Source organism: Lactuca serriola, chromosome 2 (assembly GCF_051521515.1).
Source record: "Lactuca serriola cultivar US96UC23 chromosome 2, Lser_US96UC23_V15, whole genome shotgun sequence".
Lineage (NCBI taxonomy): Eukaryota > Viridiplantae > Streptophyta > Magnoliopsida > Asterales > Asteraceae > Lactuca > Lactuca serriola.
The window spans coordinates 190,274,043-190,280,455 of record NC_136409.1 but is presented as its reverse complement, the minus strand read 5'-3'; the positions used below and the strand labels follow the sequence as shown (position 1 = coordinate 190,280,455).

The following is a 6,413-nucleotide window of genomic DNA, read 5'->3' as shown; positions in this document are numbered from 1 at the left end:
TTCCGTAGCTATTCTGTTACTAAATTAGGGCATCCCATTCCGTAGCAATTCCGTAGCTAATTAGCTACAAAAATTTTCCATAGGAAAACCCCATGTTTTCTAGTAGTGATTGATGATTCACTTGGATATGAAGCTGTTGGTGCCACAAAGATTCCAATAATTTCCAGAAATCCGATTCAGGCACAAGATCATGTTTCGGTAGAGAGAAAGAGAAGAGAAAAGTTGAATCGACCATTAGCTTGGAATTAGGGCTTTTTATGCTGATAATTTTTTTCTCAATGATCCCGATGCTCCAGTGTGCTTGCAAATCTCGAACCCATGAGCTTATAAACGAACGCCTCCCGATTGTGTATTGCATGCGTGTAAGGTTATCTTGGTTGCGTATGCAGATAATTTTTTCTCAATAATCCCGATGCTTTAGCTGTGAACACTTTTGTGGAATATTTTATTGCATTTTAAACCACAAATCAAGGAAGCCATTTTGTTAGCTCTATTCTTATGGTATAGACCATTAGCTTGGAATTGGGGCTTTTTATGGTTTCCTAAGAGGCATATCATAGCATGCGTTGATGACTTTATCAAAACTAATTAGGCTTTCATTTTTAATGCTATGTATCATAAGTGACAGAATTTTTAGGGTTTTATATATTAATGACGAACCACCGTTTCTATGTAGTTTTACAGTGGTTTCATAAGCCTTGATAGAATGTTAAATCAGCAGCAACAAGGCTGTTGGGTTTGTTCTCATTCATTCAAATGCATGGGTTATATTGTTATTTACATCCATATTCAGCTATTATTTGTAAAATTTTGCAAGTTAAGCTTCCTCTGCCTGTTGCAATAGTAACTTGTATGTTTTTTTACCAGATATTTGAAATTGCTTTGCTGAATTGGCTGCTGCTGCAACTAAAACTTCTGTTGGTCCACGCTATCACCAGAGGATCCTACTCTCCCCAAACCATGGAGAGGTCTAGTTGATGGTAACACTGGGAATCTTTACTTTTGGTGGAACTGGGTACATTATATTTTCATCTTCACTATTAAAATTGTCATAAATTTCTTTTGTTCATAACCGAGTTTGCTTTTGAAACCTTATTGCAGGTTGCAGAGGGGAAATTACCTATTGTAGCATCACATGGGTAAGTTGTGCTACATTTATGATCAATTGTATATGTCATTTATTTTCATTTTAGTTTAACTAATTACCATATCTTGTCCTTTCAGGGTTGAGATTGAAACATGCATGGTTTATTAACTGCTATGAACTGTTACAGCAAGAAGATATAAGATGCTATATAGATGACTCTATAAAACATGGTGTTCCTCTTTCAGCATTTCGTAAAGAATGATACAGGTGGCGACTCTCATGCAGTTTCTTACTGGTACCTTGCCAATATTTGTCATGGATATGTTTTCATAATGATTTTAGTCAACCCAAAATCTATATTGATTTGATTTTGTCATGGATATGTTTTCATCAAATTCTTATATGGCATTCCAAAATAGTCACTAAATTTCTATTTGTATACTTTGAGAGACAAATGCCAGTGGCTAAAGCAACGATTAAAGCCACAACCCAAGGGATAGCTTCAATGCTATGTGCACATGGACCCGAAGTTGAATGGAGAATATGCACAATATAGGAAGCTGCATACATATTAATTCCTTTAAGTTCTTCCATAATCGATCTTCCGGAAATAATCGTTGCAACACCTCTACAACCACCTATCTTATCATGGAACCTCTACATACCTCTCCTTAATGTTCTAGAATATCTCCCTCGCGGAAGCCCATCAGAAGCATGTCTCATGAAAATATTCGTTGCAACAGTGGAAGCAATTCTCCAAAGAAAATTCCCCGCTGAGTCAACATCCCAACAAACAAGAAAATCACAATTTGTTTTCGGCTCTGCCTCCAAAAATCTTGCTGTCGCCGAGCTTCGCACGATGGTCCATTCTTTGTTTCTAGAATCCAGCGCCATGGTCGAGCTATCTTCTCGATTACTTATCGTTGTATTAACCGTCTGTGTTAGTCACGAAGCACAAATTCACGTCGGAAAGAAGCATTCCTATTCCGGTCCGGAACCGGAACCGGAACCGGAATCATGACTCGGAAAAGAACAAACAAACAAGGACCTGTCGCTGCGTTCGACTCCTACGTTCTCACTGCGATTTGTGCACTCGCATGCGAGCTTCAGCTCTTTCCGTTGATTTCACGAGCAAGTAACCGTTCGAATCTTAAAGATGGTGAAAAACCGAGTCACGAAGTTAAATCCATGAACGAGAATGGAATCGGAAATGGATTCCAGAGTAGTATTGATTTTGCAGTGAGTCATACGCGACGTATACTTGCGATTCTGGAGGCACTTTTTCTTTAAAACCGTCTTCTGTTCGGAAACCGTAGTGATAGTAGTTGCTGCTATGGTGGCTTGAGTGTCTCCAACTGCCATTTCAGGTAAGACATATATATATATATATATATATATATATATATATATATATATATATATATATATATATATATATATATATATATATATATATATATATATATATATATATATGTCTTGAGGGAAATCAAACTTTCATGACTTTCTTGAATCTTGACTTATATCTAGGGAAATCTAAATTTAATGATCATTTTGGAGGTGGGTGCTTTTATTATATGCATAACTTAAGACTTATATGTCCATGTAACATGTTATGTTTACTTCTTACAAAGTTACAATCCATAGAAAAAGCATGATTTTTTTTCCAAATCATATTCTCTAAAGTTTTGGTACAGGTACAAGAAGATGGGAAGTTAGGTTTGAAACATAGATTATCCAGTCATCAAAACCCGGTTTCTTTTGTAATTTGGAGCCCCGATGACACAATGGTGTTGACATGTGGGAACTCATAAGTCCTTAGGCTTTGGGATGTGGAAACAGGTACATGTAAGCACACATTTGGTGATAACAGCTTCCTTGTTGACTCGTGTGTCGGAGTTCAGACCCTAAAAAAGGCATCTGCATGTGGGATTGTGAAGGCAATGAGATTAAAGCATTGAGAAGAACATAGATGCCAAAGGTGTTAGATATTGTTGTTACTCCAAATGGTGAATATTTGATTACTATTTTTCAGATAAAGATATTCAGATTAAGTTCTATAAAAGTATTTTTTTTTATAATTTTGTTAACTCTATATTATTTTTTTTATAGAAATTCTACTGTTGAATCGATGTTGAGATCAACAACAAATGTTGGATCATGTGAACATACACTCAGTACTCTACGATATGCTGACAAGAAATAACATCAACAACAATCGGTTTGTTTGTTTATCTGATCCAACCGAATAAAAGTTTTTTATGCGATTGGATTTGGGTGTTGTTGTGCATGCGACACGTTCTGGAAAACAAAGGATGATGGAGGAATGGGCAACTTGGGTGGTGATGCTAACACTCATCTTTATGTCTCCTTCACCATTAATCTTATATGAGCCTTGTGTTGTCACCAGTCTTCTCAGTTTCAACTCAATAATCTCTTCTATATTTTAAGTTATATTAATTCACTCATGAATTTTGCTTCATCCCGACCCTATTTTTTTTTTTCTGCTCATTACACTTATTACTTGTTTTAGGAAGATACGAAACGAGCACTAGATTCAACTTAAACTTCAAATCCAACTCATTCAGAATCAGAACCTGTGCCTGTCATTGATCATTACTCTTTCTCTTTCTTTACTACATGCGTATTAAATTTTAATATTTTATAACATAGATTGATGATGCTTGAAGCCTTTTTTAATACTAATGTGTTGATGATGAAAATAGGTATCGTGTACGTGTTCTTGTGCTGCTATTGTGGATTCGGGAACATCTTTGCTTACTGGTACAACTGTATGTATCTCACGTGAAGCTTCTGTTAGAACTATTAATCTTAGGGATTTCAAGTTTTTCATATTTCTTCTATCTAATTAGTTTGTAAATTTCCATTACAACTTTTATTGATTTGTTTTATCTTTCCATGGAACAGTTATTTGTATGACATTAAATTTTATGCAATGGATTGTATTTTTGTATATGATATTTTATTTATTATGAGACATTAAATACAAATTTAATTTGAAAATTTGTAAATCTATAAATAATATTTTTTTAAACATATAAAATTACGATACACAAAAATGTGTGTCATCTTCAATTATGACATGGCCTTTCTTGATACGCATTGCGTGCCATTAACACGCGCATCGTAAGGTTACGACACGCGAATGCGTGTCGTCTTCCTTTATGACAGGGCCTTCTTTGATACGCATTGCATGTCGTAAACGCGCGTCGTAATTGCGCGTCATAAATGCGCGTCGTCTATAGACGACGCGCAAAAGCGCGTCATCTCTCTTTATGACAGGGCCTTTCTTGACATGCATTTGCGCGTCGTCTGAGCCTTTTACGATGCGCAACGAGCGTCGTAAAAGGATGTTTTTCTAGTAGTGTATAGCCATTCATAACAAAAAAATCCACTTGAGGGACACAATCGAAATTCTACGCATAAGAAAATCTTCCCAAGACAACCGAAATCCCAAACCGACACTTCTATCCCGAAGATAATATCCAAACATTCAGCCCTTGCAATCCACGTCTACCTTTCTGAGACCTGAAATCTATGATGGTCTAATTCCCTGACAGACCGCTTTCGTTGAAACAACCCAATGCCCAATACTCAACAAATAACCGACCAAACATAACGCTTCCAATTCTGAACGTACCACAACCTGTCCAAGTTTACTAAAACCAACCTTGGAAAAGTTATTCAAGCCCGATGGAGAACGAAACTGACAGTTTATTTTATTTACTTTTTTTACAGTTTATTTTATAATTTTTAGATGTTCTTAATATTAATGCATTGTATATTCTTTATTTTCTTTATTATGGATCGTACTGGGTGCTTTTTATTTTGCATAAGGTATTTTGCAGGTTTTCGGTGTTCGTTGCGGTTGCGGGTTGATTGGAGACGGGCTTAGTGGGCTCTCGTGGCATTGTTGGGCTTGGCAGATCCATAAAAGAAGATTTAGGCCTTAAGAGGTAAAGACTTGGATATTTTGGGCTTGTGAAGATGGGTCATAAACTTTTATTTTGGGCTTGGAGTATCCATTTTTGTAGCTAAATGATGATTGGTTGGTTTAAATCACATGGATATGGAGGGGACCAAAGGAATCTTTGGTAGTGGAAGGGTGGAGTGGAGGAATGAAGAGCCAATAGCATTACAACAACACTTGCGCGGGTGGAATTTCCGTCGTGCGGGTACCTGCGCAACTGCCCGGTTTGGGCATTTTGGTCATTTGGCACACCATAACCTTGGGGGATCAGATCTAGCAGCCATCACTTCGATTTGACACCATCGGAGAGCTGAAGAAGGCGATTTTGGAGCTTGAAACCCATTTTTTTACATCTTTCCAAGTCATTGGTAGTTTCTTTATGCAATTAGACTTTTGTGATTGTTATTTTGTTGCCATGAGTGGTTAATTTCTCTATATTGGTTAACTTTGGTTAAAACCTTTGAATGTTTGTGGGTTTCTGAAGGATTCATGCTAGATTATCAATTATCTTATGTTTATGGTTCTAGATCATATTTCTTATGCTTGTTTAATGCTTTGGTCATGATCTTGGCACTTGAATGAGCTATTGTTAGTTTATTTCTTTGGTTTTGCATTGAATCATTGAATTAACTTAGAACAAGGGCTTTATGATGGTAAAAATCATCTCTAGTTTATGAATCATAGCTCCTTTATGGATGTGTAAGCATTGACATCCTCTAGGAATTGGGGATTCCTTCTTTCTTAAGGCTAATTAACTTCTTGGGTTCAATTGCTTCAATTAAACCCTTGATCTTGATTAAGAAGGTGTGTTGTTGGCTTCCCCAACCTCCATACTACCTAAGAGGAATCTTGGCATATCATGCTTCATGATTGCTATAACCAATTTGGGATGAATGATAAGCTTCATGTTGAATCCTAATGATAAACACACACATGTTCATTGTGTTGAATTGCCTTAGTTAACCAACTCTCTCCAATATTTGAGCATCTTACTATCTTGCTTAATTGCAAGTTTTTAGTTATTCAAATCTTTTAGCTTTCAAGCAATCAAAACACCCCTCCCTTTTTAGTTTAATTGTAGTTAATTAGTTTATTTACACTAGTTCTTTTAGATTGCATTGGTAATTGAATACAACCATTTCCCCGAGGATCAATACCCCTTTTTACCATTATATTACATTTTATTTGCAAATAAAGGGTGTAATTTGCTTGGTGGACTTGACATCCTACCAGAAACCATAATTCCTTGAACCAAACCCAATCCTATCTTGCCTGAATTCCGAAATCTAAGGTCTTAATGGTCTGACCCCCCTGTCAGACCTTCCATATTAAATT

At 36.3% G+C, this 6,413-nt stretch overlaps 1 long non-coding RNA gene across 1 annotated transcript; it reads left to right on the top strand.

The window, feature by feature from the left end:
• Positions 1-900: 900 nt before the first annotated feature.
• Positions 901-1,386, top strand: LOC145090662 (uncharacterized). The gene is made up of 3 exons (XR_013701697.1): positions 901-1,015; positions 1,102-1,139; positions 1,225-1,386. It is a non-coding gene; the product is annotated as an uncharacterized LOC145090662 (long non-coding RNA).
• Positions 1,387-6,413: the final 5,027 nt, after the last annotated feature.